Source organism: Narcine bancroftii, unplaced genomic scaffold (assembly GCF_036971445.1).
Source record: "Narcine bancroftii isolate sNarBan1 unplaced genomic scaffold, sNarBan1.hap1 Scaffold_160, whole genome shotgun sequence".
In the NCBI taxonomy this organism is placed as follows: Eukaryota; Metazoa; Chordata; class Chondrichthyes; order Torpediniformes; family Narcinidae; genus Narcine; species Narcine bancroftii.
The window spans coordinates 2,073,277-2,098,437 of NW_027211895.1; positions in this window are offsets into that span (position 1 = coordinate 2,073,277).

Here is a 25,161-nt window from a genome sequence, read left to right on the forward strand (position 1 = left end):
CCGCCTCTGATTCCCCAGCTCTGATTCCCCGCCTCTGATTTCCCGTGTTTGATTCCCTGCCTCTGATTCCCCGCCTCTGATTCCCCATCTCTGATTCACCGCCTTTGATTCGCCACCTCTGATTCCACATATCTGATTCCCCACCTCTGTTTCCCCGCCTCTGATTCCCCGCCTCTGATTCTCCATATCTCATTCCCCGCCTCTGAATCCCCATCTCTGATTCCCGGACTCTGATTCCCCACCTCTGATTCCCGGCCTCTCATTCCCAGCATCTTATTCCCGGCCTCTGATTCCCGGCCTCTGATTCCCCGCTTCTGATTCTGATTCCCTGCCTCTGATTCCCCATCTCTGATTCCGCACATCTGATTCCCTGCCTCTGATTCCCCACCTCTGATTACCCATATCTGACTTCCCGCCTCTGTTTCCCCGCCTCTGATTCCCCGCCTCTGTTTCCCCATATCTAATTCCCAACCTCTGATGCCCCAACTCTGATTCCCTGCCTCTGATTCCCCGCGTTCTATTCCCTGCCTCTGATTCCCCGCCTGTGATTCCCCATCTCTGATTCACCACCTCTGATTCCCCACCTCTGATTCCCCATATCTAATTCCCCGCCTCTGTTTGCCCGCCTCTGATTCCCCGCCTCTGTTTCCCCATATCTGATTCCCCGCCTCTGAATCCCCAACTCTGATTCCCTGCCTCTGATTCCCCAGCTCTGATTCCCCGCCTTTGATTCCCCCCGTCTGATTCCCAGCCTCTGAATCCCCGTGTCTGATTTCCTGCCTCTGATTCCCCACCTCTGATTCCCCATCTCTGATTCACAGCCTCTGATTCCCCACCTCTGATTCCCCATCTCTGATTCCGCACATCTGATTCCCTGCTTCTGATTCCCCGCCTCTGTTTCCCCATATCTAATTCCCAACCTCTGATGCCCCAACTCTGATTCCCTGCCACTGATTCCCCGCGTTCTATTCCCTGCCTCTGATTCCCCGCCTGTGATTCCCCATCTCTGATTCACCACCTCTGATTCCCCACCTCTGATTCCCCATATCTAATTCCCTGCCTCTGAATCCCCAACTCTGATTCCCTGCCTCTGATTCCCCAGCTCAGATTCCCCGCCTTTGATTCCCCCCGTCTGATTCCCAGCCTCTGAATCCCCGTGTCTGATTTCCTGCCTCTGATTCCCCACCTCTGATTCCCCATCTCTGATTCACAGCCTCTGATTCCCCACCTCTGATTCCCCATCTCTGATTCCGCACATCTGATTCCCTGCCTCTGATTTCCCGACTCTGATCCCCACCTCTGATTCCCAACCTCTGATTCCCCACCTCTGAATCCCCATATCTGATTCCCTGCCTCTGTTTCCCCGCCTCTGATTCCCCGCCTCTGTTTCCCCATATCTGATTCCCCACCTCTGATTCCCCATATCTGATTCCCCGCCTCTCTTTCCGCGCCTCTGATTCCCCGCTTCTGATTCCCCATATCTGATTCCCCATATCTGATTCCCCGCCTCTGATTCCCCGCCTCTGTTTCCCCATATCTTATTCCCCACCTCTGATTCCCCATATCTGATTCCCCGCCTCTCTTTCCGCGCCTCTGATTCCCCGCCTCTGATTCCCCATATCTCATTCCCCGCCTCTGAATCCCCATCTCTGATTCCCGGACTCTGATTCCCCACCTCTGATTCCCGGCCTCTTATTCCCAGCATCTGATTCCAGGCCTCTGATTCCCGGCCTCTGACTCCCCGCTTCTGATTCTGATTCCCTGCCTCTGATTCCCCATCTCTGATTCCGCACATCTGATTACCTGCCTCTGATTCCCCACCTCTGATTCCCCATATCTGATTCCCCGCCTCTGATTCCCCGCATCCGATTCCCCATATCTGATTCCCCGCCTCTGTTTCCCCGCCCCTGATTCCCCGCCTCTGTTTCCCCATATCTGATTCCCCGCCTCTGATTCCCAACTATGATTCCCCGCCTCTGATTCCCCAGCTCTGATTCCCTGCCTCTGATTCCCCGCGTTCTATTCCCTGCCTCTGATTCCCCGCCTGTGATTCCCCATCTCTGATAAACCACCTCTGATTCCCCACCACTGATTCCCCATATCTAATTCCCCGCCTCTGTTTGCCCGCCTCTGATTCCCCGCCTCTGTTTCCCCATATCTGATTCCCCGCCTCTGAATCCCCAACTCTGATTCCCTGCCTCTGATTCCCCAGCTTCATTCCCCGCCTTTGATTCCCCCCGTCTGATTCCCAGCCTCTGAATCCCCGTGTCTGATAACCAGCCTCTGATTCCCCGCCTCTGATTCCCCATCTCAGATTCACCGCCTCTGATTCCCCACCTCTGATTCCCCATCTCTGATTCCGCACATCCGACTACCTGCCTCTGATTCCCCGACTCTGATTCCCCACCTCTGATTCCCCAGCTCTGATTCCCCGCCTCTGATTCCCCAACTCTGATTCCCCGCCTCTGATTCCACAGCTCTGATTCCCCGCCTCTGATTCCCCGTGTTTGATCCCCTGCCTCTGATTCCCCGCCTCTGATTCCCCATCTCTGATTCACCGCCTTTGATTCGCCACCTCTGATTCCCCATATCTGATTCCTCGCCACTGTTTTCCCGCCTCTGATTCCCCGCCTCTGATTCCCCATATCTCATTCCCCACCTCTGATTCGCCAGCTATGATTCCCCGCCTCTGATTCCCCGCGTCTGATTCCCTGCCTCTGATTCCCCGCCTCTGATTCCACATCTCTGATTCACCACCTCTGATTCCACGCGTCTGATTCCCCGCCTCTGATTCCCCATCTCTGATTCCCCATCTCTGATTCCCCAATTCTGATTCCCCGCCTCTGATTCCCCAGCTCTGATTCCTCGCCTCTGATTCCCTTCCTCTGATTCCCAACCTCTGATTCCCCAACTCTGATTTCCCATATATATTCCCTGCGTCTGATTCCCCACCTCTGATTTCCCATATTGATTCCCTGCGTCTGATTCCCCGCCTCTGATTCCCCAACTCTGATTCCCCGCCTCTGATTCCCCAGCTCTGATTCCCCGCATCTGATTCCCCGTGTTTGATTCCCTGCCTCTGATTCCCGGCCTCTGATTCCCCATCTCTGATTCACCGCCTTTGATTCGCAACCTCTGATTCCCCATATCTGATTCCCCGCCTCTGTTTCTCCGCCTCTGATTCCCCGCCTCTGATTCCCCATATCTCATTCCCCGCCTCTAAATCCCCATCTCTGATTCCCGGACTCTGATTCCCCACCTCTGATTCCCGGCCTCTTATTCCCGGCATCTGATTCCGGCCTCTGATACCCGGCCTCTGATTCCCTGCGTCTGATTCTGATTCCCTGCCTCTGATTCCCCATCTCTGATTCCGCACATCTGATTCCCTGCCTCTGATTCCCCACCTCTGATTCCCCATATCTGATTCCCCGCCTCTGTTTCCCCACCTTTGATTCCCCGCCTCTGTTTCCCAATATCTAAGTCCCCGCCTCTGATTCCCCAACTCTGATTCCCCACCTCTGATTCCCCAGCTCTGATTCCCCGCCTCTGATTCCCCGCATCTGATTCCCTGCAACTGATTCCAAGCCTCTGATTCCCTGCCTCTGATTCCCAACCTCTGATTCCCAACCTCTGATTCCACACCTCTGATTCCCCATATCTGATTCCCCGCCTCTGTTTCCCCGCCTCTGATTCCCCGCCTCTGATTCCCCATATCCCATTCCCCGCCTCCAATTCCGCATCTCTGATTCCCAACCTCTGATTCCCCACCTCTGATTCCCCATATCTGATTCCCCGCCTCTGTTTCCCCGCCTCTGATTCCCCGCCTCTGTTTCCCCATATCTGATCCCCGCCTCTATTTGCCCGCCTCTGATTCCCCGCCTCTGTTTCCCCATATCTGATTCCCCGCCTCTGAATCCCCAACTCTGATTCCCTGCCTCTAATTTCCCATGTCTGATTCCCCGCCTCTGATTCCCCGCGTCTGATTACCGGCCTCTGATTCCCCGCCTCTGATTCCCCATCTCTGATTCACAACCTCTGATTCCACACCTCTGATTCCCCATATCTGATTCCCCGCCTCTGTTTCCCCGCCTCTGATTCCCCACCTCTGATTCCCAATATCTGATTCCCCGCCTCTGATTCCCCACCTCTGATTCCCCGCCTCTGATTCGCCAGCTATGATTACCCGCCTCTGATTCCCCGCGTCTGATTCCCTGCCTCTGATTCCCCGCCTCTGATTCCACATCTCTGATTCACCACCGCTGATTCCCAGCGTCTGATTCCCAGCCTCTGATTCCCCATCTCTGATTCCCCATCTCTGATTCCCCAATTCTGATTCCCCGCCTCTGATTCCCCAGCTCTGATTCCTCGCCTCTGATTCCCTTCCTCTGATTCCCAACCTCTGATTCCCCACCTCTGATTTCCCATAATGATTCCCTGCGTCTGATTCCCCACCTCTGATTCCCCATATCTGATTCCCCGCATCTGTTTCCCCGCCTCTGATTCCCCGCCTCTGTTTCCCCGTATCTGATCCCCGCCTCTATTTGCCCGCCTCTGATTCCCCGCCTCTGTTTCCCCATATCTGATTCCCCGCCTCTGAATCCCCAACTCTGATTCCCTGTCTCTAATTTCCCATGTCTGATTCCCCGCCTCTGATTCCCCGCGTCTGATTACCGGCCTCTGATTCCCCGCCTCTGATTCCCCATCTCTGATTCACAACCTCTGATTCCCCACCTCTGATTCCCCATATCTGATTCCCCGCCTCTGTTTCCCCGCCTCTGATTCCCCACCTCTGATTCCCAATATCTGATTCCCCGCCTCTGATTCCCCACCTCTGATTCTCCGCCTCTGATTCGCCAGCTATGATTCCCCGCCTCTGATTCCCCGCGTCTGATTCCCTGCCTCTGATTCCCCGCCTCTGATTCCACATCTCTGATTCACCACCGCTGATTCCCCGCGTCTGATTCCCCGCCTCTGATTCCCCATCTCTGATTCCCCAATTCTGATTCCCCGCCTCTGATTCCCCAGCTCTGATTCCTCGCCTCTGATTCCCTTCCTCTGATTCCCAACCTCTGATTCCCAAACTCTGATTCCCCGCCTCTGATTCCCCAGCTCTGATCCCCCGCCTCTGATTCCCCGTGTTTGATTCCCTGCCTCTGATTCCCGGCCTCTGATTCCCCATCTCTGATTCACCGCCTTTGATTCGCCACCTCTGATACCCCAAATCTGATTCCCCGCCTCTGTTTCCCCGCCTCTGATTCCCCGCCTATGATTCCCCATATCTCATTCCCCGCCTCTGAATCCCCATCTCTGATTCCCGGACTCTGATTCCTCACCTCTGATTCCCGGCCTCTTATTCCCGGCATCTGATTCCGGCCTCTGATTCCCGGCCTCTGATTCCCTGCTTCTGATTCTGATTCCCTGCCTCTGATTCCCCATCTCTGATTCCGCACATCTGATTCCCTGCCTCTGATTACCCCCCTCTGTTTCCCCGCCTCTGATTCCCCGCCTCTGTTTCCCAATATCTAAGTCCCCGCCTCTGATTCCCCAACTCTGATTCCCCACCTCTGATTCCCCAGCTCTGATTCCCCGCCTATGATTCCCAACCTCTGATTCCCCACCTCTGATTCCCCATATCTGATTCCCCGCCTCTGTTTCCCCGCCTCTGATTCCCCACCTCTGTTTCCCAATATCTGATTCCCGGCCTCTGATTCCCCGCTTCTGATTCCCCGCCTCTGATTCCCTGCCTCTGATTCCCCATCTCCGATTCCGCACATCTGATTCCCTGCCTCTGATTCCCCGCCTCTGATTCCCCGCCTCTGATTCCCTGCCTCTGATTCCCAACCTCTGATTCCCCACCTCTAATTCCCCATATCTGATTCCCCGCCTCTGTTTCCCCGCCTCTGATTCCCCTCCTCTGATTCCCCAACTCTAATTTCCCGCCTCTGATTCCCCAGCTCTGATTCCCCGTGTTTGATTCCCTGCCTCTGATTCCCTGCCCTGATTCCCCATCTCCGTTTCACCACCTTTGATTCGCCACCTCTGATTCCCCATATCTGATTCCCCGCCTCTGTTTCCCCGCCTCTGATTCCCTGCCTCTGATTCCCAACCTCTGATTCCCCATATCTGATTCCCCGCCTCTGTTTCCCCGCCTCTGATTCCCTGCCCCTGTTTCCCCATATCTGATTCCCTGCCTCTGATTCCCCAACTCAGATTCCCCGCCTCTGATTCCCCAGCTCTGATTCCCCGCCTCTGATTTCCCGTGTTTGATTCCCTGCCTCTGATTCCCCGCCTCTGATTCCCCATCTCTGATTCACCGCCTTTGATTCGCCACCTCTGATTCCACATATCTGATTCCCCACCTCTGTTTCCCCGCCTCTGATTCCCCGCCTCTGATTCTCCATATCTCATTCCCCGCCTCTGAATCCCCATCTCTGATTCCCGGACTCTGATTCCCAACCTCTGATTCCCGGCCTCTCATTCCCAGCATCTTATTCCCGGCCTCTGATTCCCGGCCTCTGATTCCCCGCTTCTGATTCTGATTCCCTGCCTCTGATTCCCCATCTCTGATTCCGCACATCTGATTCCCTGCCTCTGATTCCCCACCTCTGATTACCCATATCTGACTTCCCGCCTCTGTTTCCCCGCCTCTGATTCCCCGCCTCTTTTTCCCCATATCTAATTCCCAACCTCTGATGCCCCAACTCTGATTCCCTGCCTCTGATTCCCCGCGTTCTATTCCCTGCCTCTGATTCCCCGCCTGTGATTCCCCATCTCTGATTCACCACCTCTGATTCCCCACCTCTGATTCCCCATATCTAATTCCCCGCCTCTGTTTGCCCGCCTCTGATTCCCCGCCTCTGTTTCCCCATATCTGATTCCCCGCCTCTGAATCCCCAACTCTGATTCCCTGCCTCTGATTCCCCAGCTCTGATTCCCCGCCTTTGATTCCCCCCGTCTGATTCCCAGCCTCTGAATCCCCGTGTCTGATTTCCTGCCTCTGATTCCCCACCTCTGATTCCCCATCTCTGATTCACAGCCTCTGATTCCCCACCTCTGATTCCCCATCTCTGATTCCGCACATCTGATTCCCTGCCTCTGATTCCCCGCCTCTGTTTCCCCATATCTAATTCCCAACCTCTGATGCCCCAACTCTGATTCCCTGCCTCTGATTCCCCGCGTTCTATTCCCTGCCTCTGATTCCCCGCCTGTTATTCCCCATCTCTGATTCACCACCTCTGATTCCCCACCTCTGATTCCCCATATCTAATTCCCTGCCTCTGAATCCCCAACTCTGATTCCCTGCCTCTGATTCCCCAGCTCAGATTCCCCGCCTTTGATTCCCCCCGTCTGATTCCCAGCCTCTGAATCCCCGTGTCTGATTTCCTGCCTCTGATTCCCCACCTCTGATTCCCCATCTCTGATTCACAGCCTCTGATTCCCCACCTCTGATTCCCCATCTCTGATTCCGCACATCTGATTCCCTGCCTCTGATTTCCCGACTCTGATCCCCACCTCTGATTCCCAACCTCTGATTCCCCACCTCTGAATCCCCATATCTGATTCCCTGCCTCTGTTTCCCCGCCTCTGATTCCCCGCCTCTGTTTCCCCATATCTGATTCCCCACCTCTGATTCCCCATATCTGATTCCCCGCCTCTCTTTCCGCGCCTCTGATTCCCCGCCTCTGATTCCCCATATCTGATTCCCCATATCTGATTCCCCGCCTCTGATTCCCCGCCTCTGTTTCCCCATATCTGATTCCCCACCTCTGATTCCCCATATCTGATTCCCCGCCTCTCTTTCCGCGCCTCTGATTCCCCGCCTCTGATTCCCCATATCTGATTCCCCGCCTCTGTTTCCCCATATCTAATTCCCCGCCTCTGATTCCCAAACTCTGATTCCCCAGCTCTGATTCCCCGCCTCTGATTCCCCGCATCTGATTCCCTGCATCTGATTCCAAGCCTCTGATTCCCTGCCTCTGATTCCCAACCTCTGATTCCCCACCTCTGATTCCCCATATCTGATTCCCAGCCACTGTTTCCCCGCCTCTGATTCCCCGCCTCTGTTTCCCCATATCTGATTCCCGGCCTCTGATTCCCCGCCTCTGATTCCCCGCCTCTGATTCCCTGCCTCTGATTCCCCATCTCCGATTCCGCACATCTGATTCCCTGCCTCTGATTCCCCGCCTCTGATTCCCCGCCTCTGATTCCCTGCCTCTGATTCCCAACCTCTGATTCCCCACCTCTGATTCCCCGTGTTTGATTCCCCGCTTCTGTTTCCCCGCCTCTGATTCCCCGCCTCTGATTCCCCAACTCTAATACCCCGCCTCTGATTCCCCATATCTGATTCCCCGCCTCTGTTTCCCCGCCTCTGATTCCCCGCCCCTGTTTCCCCATATCTGATTCCCTGCCTCTGATTCCCCAACTTTGATTCCCAGCCTCTGATTCCCCAGCTCTGATTCCCCGCCTCTGATTCCCCGTGTTTGATTCCCTGCCTCTGATTCCCCTCCTCTGATTCCCCATCTCTGATTCACCACCTTTGATTCGCCACCTCTGATTCCCCATATCTGATTCCCCACCTCTGTTTTCCCGCCTCTGATTCCCCGCCTCTGATTCTCCATATCTCATTCCCCGCCTCTGAATCCCCATCTCTGATTCCCGGACTCTGATTCCCCACCTCTGATTCCCGGCCTCTTATTCCCAGCATCTGATTCCAGGCCTCTGATTCCCGGCCTCTGACTCCCCGCTTCTGATTCTGATTCCCTGCCTCTGATTCCCCATCTCTGATTCCGCACATCTGATTACCTGCCTCTGATTCCCCACCTCTGATTCCCCATATCTAATTCCCCGCCTCTGTTTGCCCGCCTCTGATTCCCCGCCTCTGTTTCCCCATATCTGATTCCCCGCCTCTGAATCCCCAACTCTGATTCCCTGCCTCTGATTCCCCAGCTTCATTCCCCGCCTTTGATTCCCCCCGTCTGATTCCCAGCCTCTGAATCCCCGTGTCTGATAACCTGCCTCTGATTCCCCGCCTCTGATTCCCCATCTCAGATTCACCGCCTCTGATTCCCCACCTCTGATTCCCCATCTCTGATTCCGCACATCCGACTCCCTGCCTCTGATTCCCCGACTCTGATTCCCCACCTCTGATTCCCCAGCTCTGATTCCCCGCCTCTGATTCCCCAACTCTGATTCCCCGCCTCTGATTCCACAGCTCTGATTCCCCGCCTCTGATTCCCCGTGTTTGATCCCCTGCCTCTGATTCCCCGCCTCTGATTCCCCATCTCTGATTCACCGCCTTTGATTCGCCACCTCTGATTCCCCATATCTGATTCCTCGCCACTGTTTCCCCGCCTCTGATTCCCCGCCTCTGATTCCCCATATCTCATTCCCCGCCTCTGATTCGCCAGCTATGATTCCCCGCCTCTGATTCCCCGCGTCTGATTCCCTGCCTCTGATTCCCCGCCTCTGATTCCACATCTCTGATTCACCACCTCTGATTCCACGCGTCTGATTCCCCGCCTCTGATTCCCCATCTCTGATTCCCCATCTCTGATTCCCCAATTCTGATTCCCCGCCTCTGATTCCCCAGCTCTGATTCCTCGCCTCTGATTCCCTTCCTCTGATTCCCAACCTCAGATTCCCCAACTCTGATTTCCCATATTGATTCCCTGCGTCTGATTCCCCACCTCTGATTTCCCATATTGATTCCCTGCGTCTGATTCCCCGCCTCTGATTCCCCAACTCTGATTCCCCGCCTCTGATTCCCCAGCTCTGATTCCCCGCATCTGATTCCCCGTGTTTGATTCCCTGCCTCTGATTCCCGGCCTCTGATTCCCCATCTCTGATTCACCGCCTTTGATTCGCAACCTCTGATTCCCCATATCTGATTCCCCGCCTCTGTTTCCCCGCCTCTGATTCCCCGCCTCTGATTCCCCATATCTCATTCCCCGCCTCTAAATCCCCATCTCTGATTCCCGGACTCTGATTCCCCACCTCTGATTCCCGGCCTCTTATTCCCGGCATCTGATTCCGGCCTCTGATTCCCGGCCTCTGATTCCCTGCGTCTGATTCTGATTCCCTGCCTCTGATTCCCCATCTCTGATTCCGCACATCTGATTCCCTGCCTCTGATTCCCCACCTCTGATTCCCCATATCTGATTCCCCGCCTCTGTTTCCCCACCTTTGATTCCCCGCCTCTGTTTCCCAATATCTAAGTCCCCGCCTCTGATTCCCCAACTCTGATTCCCCACCTCTGATTCCCCAGCTCTGATTCCCCGCCTCTGATTCCCCGCATCTGATTCCCTGCAACTGATTCCAAGCCTCTGATTCCCTGCCTCTGATTCCCAACCTCTGATTCCCAACCTCTGATTCCACACCTCTGATTCCCCATATCTGATTCCCCGCCTCTGTTTCCCCGCCTCTGATTCCCCGCCTCTGATTCCCCATATCCCATTCCCCGCCTCCAATTCCGCATCTCTGATTCCCAACCTCTGATTCCCCACCTCTGATTCCCCATATCTGATTCCCCGCCTCTGTTTCCCCGCCTCTGATTCCCCGCCTCTGTTTCCCCATATATGATCCCCGCCTCTATTTGCCCGCCTCTGATTCCCCGCCTCTGATTCCCCATATCTGATTCCCCGCCTCTGTTTCCCCGCATCTGATTCCCCGCCTCTGATTCCCCATATCCCATTCCCCGCCTCCAATTCCGCATCTCTGATTCCCAACCTCTGATTCCCCACCTCTGATTCCCCATATCTGATTCCCCGCCTCTGTTTCCCCGCCTCTGATTCCCCGCCTCTGTTTCCCCATATCTGATCCCCGCCTCTATTTGCCCGCCTCTGATTCCCCGCCTCTGTTTCCCCATATCTGATTCCCCGCCTCTGATTCCCCGCCTCTGATTCCCCATCTCTGATTCACAACCTCTGATTCCCCACCTCTGATTCCCCATATCTGATTCCCCGCCTCTGTTTCCCCGCCTCTGATTCCCCACCTCTGATTCCCAATATCTGATTCCCCGCCTCTGATTCCCCACCTCTGATTCCCCGCCTCTGATTCGCCAGCTATGATTCCCCGCCTCTGATTCCCCGCGTCTGATTCCCTGCCTCTGATTCCCCGCCTCTGATTCCACATCTCTGATTCACCACCGCTGATTCCCCGCGTCTGATTCCCCGCCTCTGATTCCCCATCTCTGATTCCCCATCTCTGATTCCCCAATTCTGATTCCCCGCCTCTGATTCCCCAGCTCTGATTCCTCGCCTCTGATTCCCTTCCTCTGATTCCCAACCTCTGATTCCCCACCTCTGATTTCCCATAATGATTCCCTGCGTCTGATTCCCCACCTCTGATTCCCCATATCTGATTCCCCGCCTCTGTTTCCCCGCCTCTGATTCCCCGCCTCTGTTTCCCCGTATCTGATCCCCGCCTCTATTTGCCCGCCTCTGATTCCCCGCCTCTGTTTCACCATATCTGATTCCCCGCCTCTGAATCCCCAACTCTGATTCCCTGTCTCTAATTTCCCATGTCTGATTCCCCGCCTCTGATTCCCCGCGTCTGATTACCGGCCTCTGATTCCCCGCCTCTGATTCCCCATCTCTGATTCACAACCTCTGATTCCCCACCTCTGATTCCCCATATCTGATTCCCCGCCTCTGTTTCCCCGCCTCTGATTCCCCACCTCTGATTCCCAATATCTGATTCCCCACCTCTGATTCCCCACCTCTGATTCCCCGCCTCTGATTCGCCAGCTATGATTCCCCGCCTCTGATTCCCCGCGTCTGATTCCCTGCCTCTGATTCCCCGCCTCTGATTCCACATCTCTGATTCACCACCGCTGATTCCCCGCGTCTGATTCCCCGCCTCTGATTCCCCATCTCTGATTCCCCATCTCTGATTCCCCAATTCTGATTCACCGCCTCTGATTCCCCAGCTCTGATTCCTAGCCTCTGATTCCCTTCCTCTGATTCCAAACCTCTGATTCCCCACCTCTGATTTCCCATATTGATTCCCTGCGTCTGATTCCCCGCCTCTGATTCCCCAACTCTGATTCCCCGCCTCTGATTCCCCAGCTCTGATTCCCCGCCTCTGATTCCCCGTGTTTGATTCCCTGCCTCTGATTCCCGGCCTCTGATTCCCCATCTCTGATTCACCGCCTTTGATTCGCCACCTCTGATTCCCCAAATCTGATTCCCCGCCTCTGTTTCCCCGCCTCTGATTCCCCGCCTCTGATTCTCCATATCTCATTCCCCGCCTCTGAATCCCCATCTCTGATTCCCGGACTCTGATTCCCCACCACTGATTCCCGGCCTCTTATTCCCAGCATCTGATTCCAGGCCTCTGATTCCCGGCCTCTGACTCCCCGCTTCTGATTCTGATTCCCTGCCTCTGATTCCCCATCTCTGATTCCGCACATCTGATTACCTGCCTCTGATTCCCCACCTCTGATTCCCCATATCTGATTCCCCGCCTCTGATTCCCCGCATCCGATTCCCCATATCTGATTCCCCGCCTCTGTTTCCCCGCCCCTGATTCCCCGCCTCTGTTTCCCCATATCTGATTCCCCGCCTCTGATTCCCAACTATGATTCCCCGCCTCTGATTCCCCAGCTCTGATTCCCTGCCTCTGATTCCCCGCGTTCTATTCCCTGCCTCTGATTCCCCGCCTGTGATTCCCCATCACTGATAAACCACCTCTGATTCCCCACCACTGATTCCCCATATCTAATTCCCCGCCTCTGTTTGCCCGCCTCTGATTCCCCGCCTCTGTTTCCCCATATCTGATTCCCCGCCTCTGAATCCCCAACTCTGATTCCCTGCCTCTGATTCCCCAGCTTCATTCCCCGCCTTTGATTCCCCCCGTCTGATTCCCAGCCTCTGAATCCCCGTGTCTGATAACCTGCCTCTGATTCCCCGCCTCTGATTCCCCATCTCAGATTCACCGCCTCTGATTCCCCACCTCTGATTCCCCATCTCTGATTCCGCACATCCGACTCCCTGCCTCTGATTCCCCGACTCTGATTCCCCACCTCTGATTCCCCAGCTCTGATTCCCCGCCTCTGATTCCCCAACTCTGATTCCCCGCCTCTGATTCCACAGCTCTGATTCCCCGCCTCTGATTCCCCGTGTTTGATCCCCTGCCTCTGATTCCCCGCCTCTGATTCCCCATCTCTGATTCACCGCCTTTGATTCGCCACCTCTGATTCCCCATATCTGATTCCTCGCCACTGTTTCCCCGCCTCTGATTCCCAGCCTCTGATTCCCCATATCTCATTCCCCGCCTCTGATTCGCCAGCTATGATTCCCCGCCTCTGATTCCCCGCGTCTGATTCCCTGCCTCTGATTCCCCGCCTCTGATTCCACATCTCTGATTCACCACCTCTGATTCCACGCGTCTGATTCCCCGCCTCTGATTCCCCATCTCTGATTCCCCATCTCTGATTCCCCAATTCTGATTCCCCGCCTCTGATTCCCCAGCTCTGATTCCTCGCCTCTGATTCCCTTCCTCTGATTCCCAACCTCTGATTCCCCAACTCTGATTTCCCATATTGATTCCCTGCGTTTGATTCCCCACCTCTGATTTCCCATATTGTTTCCCTGCGTCTGATTCCCCGCCTCTGATTCCCCAACTCTGATTCCCCGCCTCTGATTCCCCAGCTCTGATTCCCCGCATCTGATTCCCCCTGTTTGATTCCCTGCCTCTGATTCCCGGCCTCTGATTCCCCATCTCTGATTCACCGCCTTTGATTCGCAATCTCTGATTCCCCATATCTGATTCCCCGCCTCTGTTTCCACGCCTCTGATTCCCCGCCTCTGATTCCCCATATCTCATTCCCCGCCTCTAAATCCCCATCTCTGATTCCCGGACTCTGATTCCCCACCTCTGATTCCCGGCCTCTTATTCCCGGCATCTGATTCCGGCCTCTGATTCCCGGCCTCTGATTCCCTGCGTCTGATTCTGATTCCCTGCCTCTGATTCCCCATCTCTGATTCCGCACATCTGATTCCCTGCCTCTGATTCCCCACCTCTGATTCCCCATATCTGATTCCCCGCCTCTGTTTCCCCACCTTTGATTCCCCGCCTCTGTTTCCCAATATCTAAGTCCCCGCCTCTGATTCCCCAACTCTGATTCCCCACCTCTGATTCCCCAGCTCTGATTCCCCGCCTCTGATTCCCCGCATCTGATTCCCTGCAACTGATTCCAAGCCTCTGATTCCCTGCCTCTGATTCCCAACCTCTGATTCCCAACCTCTGATTCCACACCTCTGATTCCCCATATCTGATTCCCCGCCTCTGTTTCCCCGCCTCTGATTCCCCGCCTCTGATTCCCCATATCCCATTCCCCGCCTCCAATTCCGCATCTCTGATTCCCAACCTCTGATTCCCCACCTCTGATTCCCCATATCTGATTCCCCGCCTCTGTTTCCCCGCCTCTGATTCCCCGCCTCTGTTTCCCCATATCTGATCCCCGCCTCTATTTGCCCGCCTCTGATTCCCCGCCACTGATTCCCCATATCTGATTCCCCGCCTCTGTTTCCCCGCCTCTGATTCCCCGCCTCTGATTCCCCATATCCCATTCCCCGCCTCCAATTCCGCATCTCTGATTCCCAACCTCTGATTCCCCACCTCTGATTCCCCATATCTGATTCCCCGCCTCTGTTTCCCCGCCTCTGATTCCCCGCCTCTGTTTCCCCATATCTGATCCCCGCCTCTATTTGCCCGCCTCTGATTCCCCGCCTCTGTTTCCCCATATCTGATTCCCCGCCTCTGATTCCCCGCCTCTGATTCCCCATCTCTGATTCACAACCTCTGATTCCCCACCTCTGATTCCCCATATCTGATTCCCCGCCTCTGTTTCCCCGCCTCTGATTCCCCACCTCTGATTCCCAATATCTGATTCCCCGCCTCTGATTCCCCACCTCTGATTCCCCGCCTCTGATTCGCCAGCTATGATTCCCCGCCTCTGATTCCCCGCGTCTGATTCCCTGCCTCTGATTCCCCGCCTCTGATTCCACATCTCTGATTCACCACCGCTGATTCCCCGCGTCTGATTCCCCGCCTCTGATTCCCCATCTCTGATTCCCCATCTCTGATTCCCCAATTCTGATTCCCCGCCTCTGATTCCCCAGCTCTGATTCCTCGCCTCTGATTCCCTTCCTCTGATTCCCAACCTCTGATTCCCCACCTCTGATTTCCCATAATGATTCCCTGCGTCTGATTCCCCACCTCTGATTCCCCATATCTGATTCCCAGCCTCTGTTTCCCCGCCTCTGATTCCCCGCCTCTGTTTCCCCGTATCTGATCCCCGCCTCTATTTGCCCGCCTCTGATTCCCCGCCTCTGTTTCACCATATCTGATTCCCCGCCTCTGATTCCCCACCTCTGATTCCCCGCCTTTGATTCGCCAGCTATGATTCCCCGCCTCTGATTCCCCGCGTCTGATTCCCTGCCTCTGATTCCCCGCCTCTGATTCCACATCTCTGATTCACCACCGCTGATTCCCCGCGTCTGATTCCCCGCCTCTGATTCCCCATCTCTGATTCCCCATCTCTGATTCCCCAATTCTGATTCCCCGCCTCTGATTCCCCAGCTCTGATTCCTCGCCTCTGATTCCCTTCCTCTGATTCCCAACCTCTGATTCCCCACCTCTGATTTCCCATATTGATTCCCTGCGTCTGATTCCCCGCCTCTGATTCCCCAACTCTGATTCCCCGCCTCTGATTCCCCAGCTCTGATTCCCCGCCTCTGATTCCCCGTGTTTGATTCCCTGCCTCTGATTCCCGGCCTCTGATTCCCCATCTCTGATTCACCGCCTTTGATTCGCCACCTCTGATTCCCCAAATTGGATTCCCCGCCTCTGTTTCCCCGCCTCTGATTCCCCGCCTCTGATTCTCCATATCTCATTCCCCGCCTCTGAATCCCCATCTCTGATTCCCGGACTCTGATTCCCGGACTCTGATTCCCGGCCTCTTATTCCCAGCATCTGATTCCAGGCCTCTGATTCCCGGCCTCTGACTCCCCGCTTCTGATTCTGATTCCCTGCCTCTGATTCCCCATCTCTGATTCCGCACATCTGATTACCTGCCTCTGATTCCCCACCTCTGATTCCCCATATCTGATTCCCCGCCTGTGATTCCCCGCATCCGATTCCCCATATCTGATTCCCCGCCTCTGTTTCCCCGCCCCTGATTCCCCGCCTCTGTTTCCCCATATCTGATTCCCCGCCTCTGATTCCCAACTATAATTCCCCGCCTCTGATTCCCCAGCTCTGATTCCCTGCCTCTGATTCCCCGCGTTCTATTCCCTGCCTCTGATTCCCCGCCTGTGATTCCCCATCTCTGATAAACCACCTCTGATTCCCCACCACTGATTCCCCATATCTAATTCCCCGCCTCTGTTTGCCCGCCTCTGATTCCCCGCCTCTGTTTCCCCATATCTGATTCCCCGCCTCTGAATCCCCAACTCTGATTCCCTGCCTCTGATTCCCCAGCTTCATTCCCCGCCTTTGATTCCCCCCGTCTGATTCCCAGCCTCTGAATCCCCGTGTCTGATAACCTGCCTCTGATTCCCCGCCTCTGATTCCCCATCTCAGATTCACCGCCTCTGATTCCCCACCTCTGATTCCCCATCTCTGATTCCGCACATCCGACTCCCTGCCTCTGATTCCCCGACTCTGATTCCCCACCTCTGATTCCCCAGCTCTGATTCCCCGCCTCTGATTCCCCAACTCTGATTCCCCGCCTCTGATTCCACAGCTCTGATTCCCCGCCTCTGATTCCCCGTGTTTGATCCCCTGCCTCTGATTCTCCGCCTCTGATTCCCCATCTCTGATTCACCGCCTTTGATTCGCCACCTCTGATTCCCCATATCTGATTCCTCGCCACTGTTTCCCCGCCTCTGATTCCCCGCCTCTGATTCCCCATATCTCATTCCCCGCCTCTGATTCGCCAGCTATGATTCCCCGCCTCTGATTCCCCGCGTTTGATTCCCTGCCTCTGATTCCCCGCCTCTGATTCCACATCTCTGATTCACCACCTCTGATTCCACGCGTCTGATTCCCCGCCTCTGATTCCCCATCTCTGATTCCCCATCTCTGATTCCCCAATTCTGATTCCCCGCCTCTGATTCCCCAGCTCTGATTCCTCGCCTCTGATTCCCTTCCTCTGATTCCCAACCTCTGATTCCCCAACTCTGATTTCCCATATTGATTCCCTGCGTCTGATTCCCCACCTCTGATTTCCCATATTGATTCCCTGCGTCTGATTCCCCGCCTCTGATTCCCCAACTCTGATTCCCCGCCTCTGATTCCCCAGCTCTGATTCCCCGCATCTGATTCCCCGTGTTTGATTCCCTGCCTCTGATTCCCGGCCTCTGATTCCCCATCTCTGATTCACCGCCTTTGATTCGCAACCTCTGATTCCCCATATCTGATTCCCCGCCTCTGTTTCCCCGCCTCTGATTCCCCGCCTCTGATTCCCCATATCTCATTCCCCGCCTCTAAATCCCCATCTCTGATTCCCGGACTCTGATTCCCCACCTCTGATTCCCGGCCTCTTATTCCCGGCATCTGATTCCGGCCTCTGATTCCAGGCCTCTGATTCCCTGCGTATGATTCTGATTCCCTGCCTCTGATTCCCCATCTCCGATTCCGCACATCTGATTCCCTGCCTCTGATTCCCCACCTCTGATTCCCCATATCTGATTCCCCGCCTCTGTTTCCCCGTATCTGATCCCCGCCTCTATTTGCCCGCCTCTGATTCCCCGCCTCTGTTTCACCATATCTGATTCCCCGCCTCTGATTCCCCACCTCTGATTCCCCACCTCTGATTCGCCAGCTATGATTCCCCGCCTCTGATTCCCCGCGTCTCATTCCCTGCCTCTGATTCCCCGCCTCTGATTCCACATCTCTGATTCACCACCGCTGATTCCCCGCGTCTGATTCCCCGCCTCTGATTCCCCATCTCTGATTCCCCATCTCTGATTCCCCAATTCTGATTCCCCGCCTCTGATTCCCCAGCTCTGATTCCTCGCCTCTGATTCCCTTCCTCTGATTCCCAACCTCTGATTCCCCACCTCTGATTTCCCATATTGATTCCCTGCGTCTGATTCCCCGCCTCTGATTCCCCAACTCTGATTCCCCGCCTCTGATTCCCCAGCTCTGATTCCCCGCCTCTGATTCCCCGTGTTTGATTCCCTGCCTCTGATTCCCGGCCTCTGATTCCCCATCTCTGATTCACCGCCTTTGATTCGCCACCTCTGATTCCCCAAATCTGATTCCCCGCCTCTGTTTCCCCGCCTCTGATTCCCCGCCTCTTATTCTCCATATCTCATTCCCCGCCTCTGAATCCCCATCTCTGATTCCCGGACTCTGATTCCCCACCTCTGATTCCCGGCCTCTTATTCCCAGCATCTGATTCCAGGCCTCTGATTCCCGGCCTCTGACTCCCCACTTCTGATTCTGATTCCCTGCCTCTGATTCCCCATCTCTGATTCCGCACATCTGATTACCTGCCTCTGATTCCCCACCTCTGATTCCCCATATCTGATTCCCCGCCTCTGATTCCCCGCATCCGATTCCCCATATCTGATTCCCCGCCTCTGTTTCCCCGCCCCTGATTCCCCGCCTCTGTTTCCCCATATCTGATTCCCCGCCTCTGATTCCCAACTATGATTCCCCGCCTCTGATTCCCCAGCTCTGATTCCCTGCCTCTGATTCCCCGCGTTCTATTCCCTGCCTCTGATTCCCCGCCTGTGATTCCCCATCTCTGATAAACCACCTCTGATTCCCCACCACTGATTCCCCATATCTAATTCCCCGCCTCTGTTTGCCTGCCTCTGATTCCCCGCCTCTGTTTCCCCATATCTGATTCCCCGCCTCTGAATCCCCATCTCTGATTCCCTGCCTCTGATTCCCCAGCTTCATTCCCCGCCTTTGATTCCCCCCGTCTGATTCCCAGCCTCTGAATCCCCGTGTCTGATAACCTGCCTCTGATTCCCCGCCTCTGATTCCCCATCTCAGATTCACCGCCTCTGATTCCCCACCTCTGATTCCCCATCTCTGATTCCGCACATCCGACTCCCTGCCTCTGATTCCCCGACTCTGATTCCCCACCTCTGATTCCCCAGCTCTGATTCCCCGCCTCTGATTCCCCAACTCTGATTCCCCGCCTCTGATTCCCCGTGTTTGATCCCCTGCCTCTGATTCCCCGCCTCTGATTCCCCGCCTCTGATTCCCCATATCTCATTCCCCGCCTCTGATTCGCCAGCTATGATTCCCCGCCTCTGATTCCCCGCGTCTGATTCCCTGCCTCTGATTCCCCGCCTCTGATTCCACATCTCTGATTCACCACCTCTGATTCCACGCGTCTGATTCCCCGCCTCTGATTCCCCGCCTCTGATTCCCCGCGTCTGATTACCGGCCTCTGATTCCCCGCCTCTGATTCCCCATCTCTGATTCACAACCTCTGATTCCCCACCTCTGATTCCCCATATCTGATTCCCCGCCTCTGTTTCCCCGACTCTGAATCCCCACCTCTGATTCCCAATATCTGATTCCCCGCCTCTGATTCCCCACCTCTGATTCCCCGCCTCTGATTCGCCAGCTATGATTCCCCGCCTATGATTCCCCGCGTCTGATTCCCTGCCTCTGATTCCCCGCCTCTGATTCCACATCTCTGATTCACCACCGCTGATTCCCCGCCTCTGTTTCCCCGCCTCTGATTCCCCGCCTCTGTTTCCCCATATCTGATCCCCGCCTCTATTTGCCCGCCTCTGATTCCCCGCCTCTGTTTCCCCATATCTGATTCCCCGCCTCTGATTCCCCGCCTCTGATTCCCCATCTCTGATTCACAACCTCTGATTCCCCACCTCTGATTCCCCATATCTGATTCCCCGCCTCTGTTTCCCCGCCTCTGATTCCCCACCTCTGATTCCCAATATCTGATTCCCCGCCTCTGATTCCCCACCTCTGATTCCCCGCCTCTGATTCGCCAGCTATGATTCCCCGCCTCTGATTCCCCGCGTCTGATTCCCTGCCTCTGATTCCCCGCCTCTGATTCCACATCTCTGATTCACCACCGCTGATTCCCCGCGTCTGATTCCCCGCCTCTGATTCCCCATCTCTGATTCCCCATCTCTGATTCCCCAATTCTGATTCCCCGCCTCTGATTCCCCAGCTCTGATTCCTCGCCTCTGATTCCCTTCCTCTGATTCCCAACCTCTGATTCCCCACCTCTGATTTCCCATAATGATTCCCTGCGTCTGATTCCCCACCTCTGATTCCCCATATCTGATTCCCAGCCTCTGTTTCCCCGCCTCTGATTCCCCGCCTCTGTTTCCCCGTATCTGATCCCCGCCTCTATTTGCCCGCCTCTGATTCCCCGCCTCTGTTTCACCATATCTGATTCCCCGCCTCTGATTCCCCACCTCTGATTCCCCGCCTTTGATTCGCCAGCTATGATTCCCCGCCTCTGATTCCCCGCGTCTGATTCCCTGCCTCTGATTCCCCGCCTCTGATTCCACATCTCTGATTCACCACCGCTGATTCCCCGCGTCTGATTCCCCGCCTCTGATTCCCCATCTCTGATTCCCCATCTCTGATTCCCCAATTCTGATTCCCCGCCTCTGATTCCCCAGCTCTGATTCCTCGCCTCTGATTCCCTTCCTCTGATTCCCAACCTCTGATTCCCCACCTCTGATTTCCCATATTGATTCCCTGCGTCTGATTCCCCGCCTCTGATTCCCCAACTCTGATTCCCCGCCTCTGATTCCCCAGCTCTGATTCCCCGCCTCTGATTCCCCGTGTTTGATTCCCTGCCTCTGATTCCCGGCCTCTGATTCCCCATCTCTGATTCACCGCCTTTGATTCGCCACCTCTGATTCCCCAAATTGGATTCCCCGCCTCTGTTTCCCCGCCTCTGATTCCCCGCCTCTGATTCTCCATATCTCATTCCCCGCCTCTGAATCCCCATCTCTGATTCCCGGACTCTGATTCCCGGACTCTGATTCCCGGCCTCTTATTCCCAGCATCTGATTCCAGGCCTCTGATTCCCGGCCTCTGACTCCCCGCTTCTGATTCTGATTCCCTGCCTCTGATTCCCCATCTCTGATTCCGCACATCTGATTACCTGCCTCTGATTCCCCACCTCTGATTCCCCATATCTGATTCCCCGCCTGTGATTCCCCGCATCCGATTCCCCATATCTGATTCCCCGCCTCTGTTTCCCCGCCCCTGATTCCCCGCCTCTGTTTCCCCATATCTGATTCCCCGCCTCTGATTCCCAACTATAATTCCCCGCCTCTGATTCCCCAGCTCTGATTCCCTGCCTCTGATTCCCCGCGTTCTATTCCCTGCCTCTGATTCCCCGCCTGTGATTCCCCATCTCTGATAAACCACCTCTGATTCCCCACCACTGATTCCCCATATCTAATTCCCCGCCTCTGTTTGCCCGCCTCTGATTCCCCGCCTCTGTTTCCCCATATCTGATTCCCCGCCTCTGAATCCCCAACTCTGATTCCCTGCCTCTGATTCCCCAGCTTCATTCCCCGCCTTTGATTCCCCCCGTCTGATTCCCAGCCTCTGAATCCCCGTGTCTGATAACCTGCCTCTGATTCCCCGCCTCTGATTCCCCATCTCAGATTCACCGCCTCTGATTCCCCACCTCTGATTCCCCATCTCTGATTCCGCACATCCGACTCCCTGCCTCTGATTCCCCGACTCTGATTCCCCACCTCTGATTCCCCAGCTCTGATTCCCCGCCTCTGATTCCCCAACTCTGATTCCCCGCCTCTGATTCCACAGCTCTGATTCCCCGCCTCTGATTCCCCGTGTTTGATCCCCTGCCTCTGATTCTCCGCCTCTGATTCCCCATCTCTGATTCACCGCCTTTGATTCGCCACCTCTGATTCCCCATATCTGATTCCTCGCCACTGTTTCCCCGCCTCTGATTCCCCGCCTCTGATTCCCCATATCTCATTCCCCGCCTCTGATTCGCCAGCTATGATTCCCCGCCTCTGATTCCCCGCGTCTGATTCCCTGCCTCTGATTCCCCGCCTCTGATTCCACATCTCTGATTCACCACCTCTGATTCCACGCGTCTGATTCCCCGCCTCTGATTCCCCATCTCTGATTCCCCATCTCTGATTCCCCAATTCTGATTCCCCGCCTCTGATTCCCCAGCTCTGATTCCTCGCCTCTGATTCCCTTCCTCTGATTCCCAACCTCTGATTCCCCAACTCTGATTTCCCATATTGATTCCCTGCGTCTGATTCCCCACCTCTGATTTCCCATATTGATTCCCTGCGTCTGATTCCCCGCCTCTGATTCCCCAACTCTGATTCCCCGCCTCTGATTCCCCAGCTCTGATTCCCCGCATCTGATTCCCCGTGTTTGATTCCCTGCCTCTGATTCCCGGCCTCTGATTCCCCATCTCTGATTCACCGCCTTTGATTCGCAACCTCTGATTCCCCATATCTGATTCCCCGCCTCTGTTTCCCCGCCTCTGATTCCCCGCCTCTGATTCCCCATATCTCATTCCCCGCCTCTAAATCCCCATCTCTGATTCCCGGACTCTGATTCCCCACCTCTGATTCCCGGCCTCTTATTCCCGGCATCTGATTCCGGCCTCTGATTCCAGGCCTCTGATTCCCTGCGTATGATTCTGATTCCCTGCCTCTGATTCCCCATCTCTGATTCCGCACATCTGATTCCCTGCCTCTGATTCCCCACCTCTGATTCCCCATATCTGATTCCCCGCCTCTGTTTCCCCGTATCTGATCCCCGCCTCTATTTGCCCGCCTCTGATTCCCCGCCTCTGTTTCACCATATCTGATTCCCCGCCTCTGATTCCCCACCTCTGATTCCCCACCTCTGATTCGCCAGCTATGATTCCCCGCCTCTGATTCCCCGCGTCTCATTCCCTGCCTCTGATTCCCCGCCTCTGATTCCACATCTCTGATTCACCACCGCTGATTCCCCGCGTCTGATTCCCCGCCTCTGATTCCCCATCTCTGATTCCCCATCTCTGATTCCCCAATTCTGATTCCCCGCCTCTGATTCCCCAGCTCTGATTCCTCGCCTCTGATTCCCTTCCTCTGATTCCCAACCTCTGATTCCCCACCTCTGATTTCCCATATTGATTCCCTGCGTCTGATTCCCCGCCTCTGATTCCCCAACTCTGATTCCCCGCCTCTGATTCCCCAGCTCTGATTCCCCGCCTCTGATTCCCCGTGTTTGATTCCCTGCCTCTGATTCCCGGCCTCTGATTCCCCATCTCTGATTCACCGCCTTTGATTCGCCACCTCTGATTCCCCAAATCTGATTCCCCGCCTCTGTTTCCCCGCCTCTGATTCCCCGCCTCTTATTCTCCATATCTCATTCCCCGCCTCTGAATCCCCATCTCTGATTCCCGGACTCTGATTCCCCACCTCTGATTCCCGGCCTCTTATTCCCAGCATCTGATTCCAGGCCTCTGATTCCCGGCCTCTGACTCCCCACTTCTGATTCTGATTCCCTGCCTCTGATTCCCCATCTCTGATTCCGCACATCTGATTACCTGCCTCTGATTCCCCACCTCTGATTCCCCATATCTGATTCCCCGCCTCTGATTCCCCGCATCCGATTCCCCATATCTGATTCCCCGCCTCTGTTTCCCCGCCCCTGATTCCCCGCCTCTGTTTCCCCATATCTGATTCCCCGCCTCTGATTCCCAACTATGATTCCCCGCCTCTGATTCCCCAGCTCTGATTCCCTGCCTCTGATTCCCCGCGTTCTATTCCCTGCCTCTGATTCCCCGCCTGTGATTCCCCATCTCTGATAAACCACCTCTGATTCCCCACCACTGATTCCCCATATCTAATTCCCCGCCTCTGTTTGCCTGCCTCTGATTCCCCGCCTCTGTTTCCCCATATCTGATTCCCCGCCTCTGAATCCCCATCTCTGATTCCCTGCCTCTGATTCCCCAGCTTCATTCCCCGCCTTTGATTCCCCCCGTCTGATTCCCAGCCTCTGAATCCCCGTGTCTGATAACCTGCCTCTGATTCCCCGCCTCTGATTCCCCATCTCAGATTCACCGCCTCTGATTCCCCACCTCTGATTCCCCATCTCTGATTCCGCACATCCGACTCCCTGCCTCTGATTCCCCGACTCTGATTACCCACCTCTGATTCCCCAGCTCTGATTCCCCGCCTCTGATTCCCCAACTCTGATTCCCCGCCTCTGATTCCCCGTGTTTGATCCCCTGCCTCTGATTCCCCGCCTCTGATTCCCCGCCTCTGATTCCCCATATCTCATTCCCCGCCTCTGATTCGCCAGCTATGATTCCCCGCCTCTGATTCCCCGCGTCTGATTCCCTGCCTCTGATTCCCCGCCTCTGATTCCACATCTCTGATTCACCACCTCTGATTCCACGCGTCTGATTCCCCGCCTCTGATTCCCCGCCTCTGATTCCCCGCGTCTGATTACCGGCCTCTGATTCCCCGCCTCTGATTCCCCATCTCTGATTCACAACCTCTGATTCCCCACCTCTGATTCCCCATATCTGATTCCCCGCCTCTGTTTCCCCGACTCTGAATCCCCACCTCTGATTCCCAATATCTGATTCCCCGCCTCTGATTCCCCACCTCTGATTCCCCGCCTCTGATTCGCCAGCTATGATTCCCCGCCTATGATTCCCCGCGTCTGATTCCCTGCCTCTGATTCCCCGCCTCTGATTCCACATCTCTGATTCACCACCGCTGATTCCCCGCGTCTGATTCCCCGCCTATGATTCCCCATCTCTGATTCCCCATCTCTGATTCCCCAATTCTGATTCCCCGCCTCTGATTCCCCAGCTCTGATTCCTCGCCTCTGATTCACCACCTCTGATTCCACGCGTCTGATTCCCCGCCTCTGATTCCCCATCTCTGATTCCCCATCTCTGATTCCCCAATTCTGATTCCCCGCCTCTGATTCACCAGCTCTGATTCCTCGCCTCTGATTCCCTTCCTCTGATTCCCAACCTCTGATTCCCCAACTCTGATTTCCCATATTGATTCCCTGCGTCTGATTCCCCACCTCTGATTTCCCATATTGATTCCCTGCGTCTGATTCCCCGACTCTGATTCCCCAACTCTGATTCCCCGCCTCTGATTCCCCAGCTCTGATTCCCCGCATCTGATTCCCCGTGTTTGA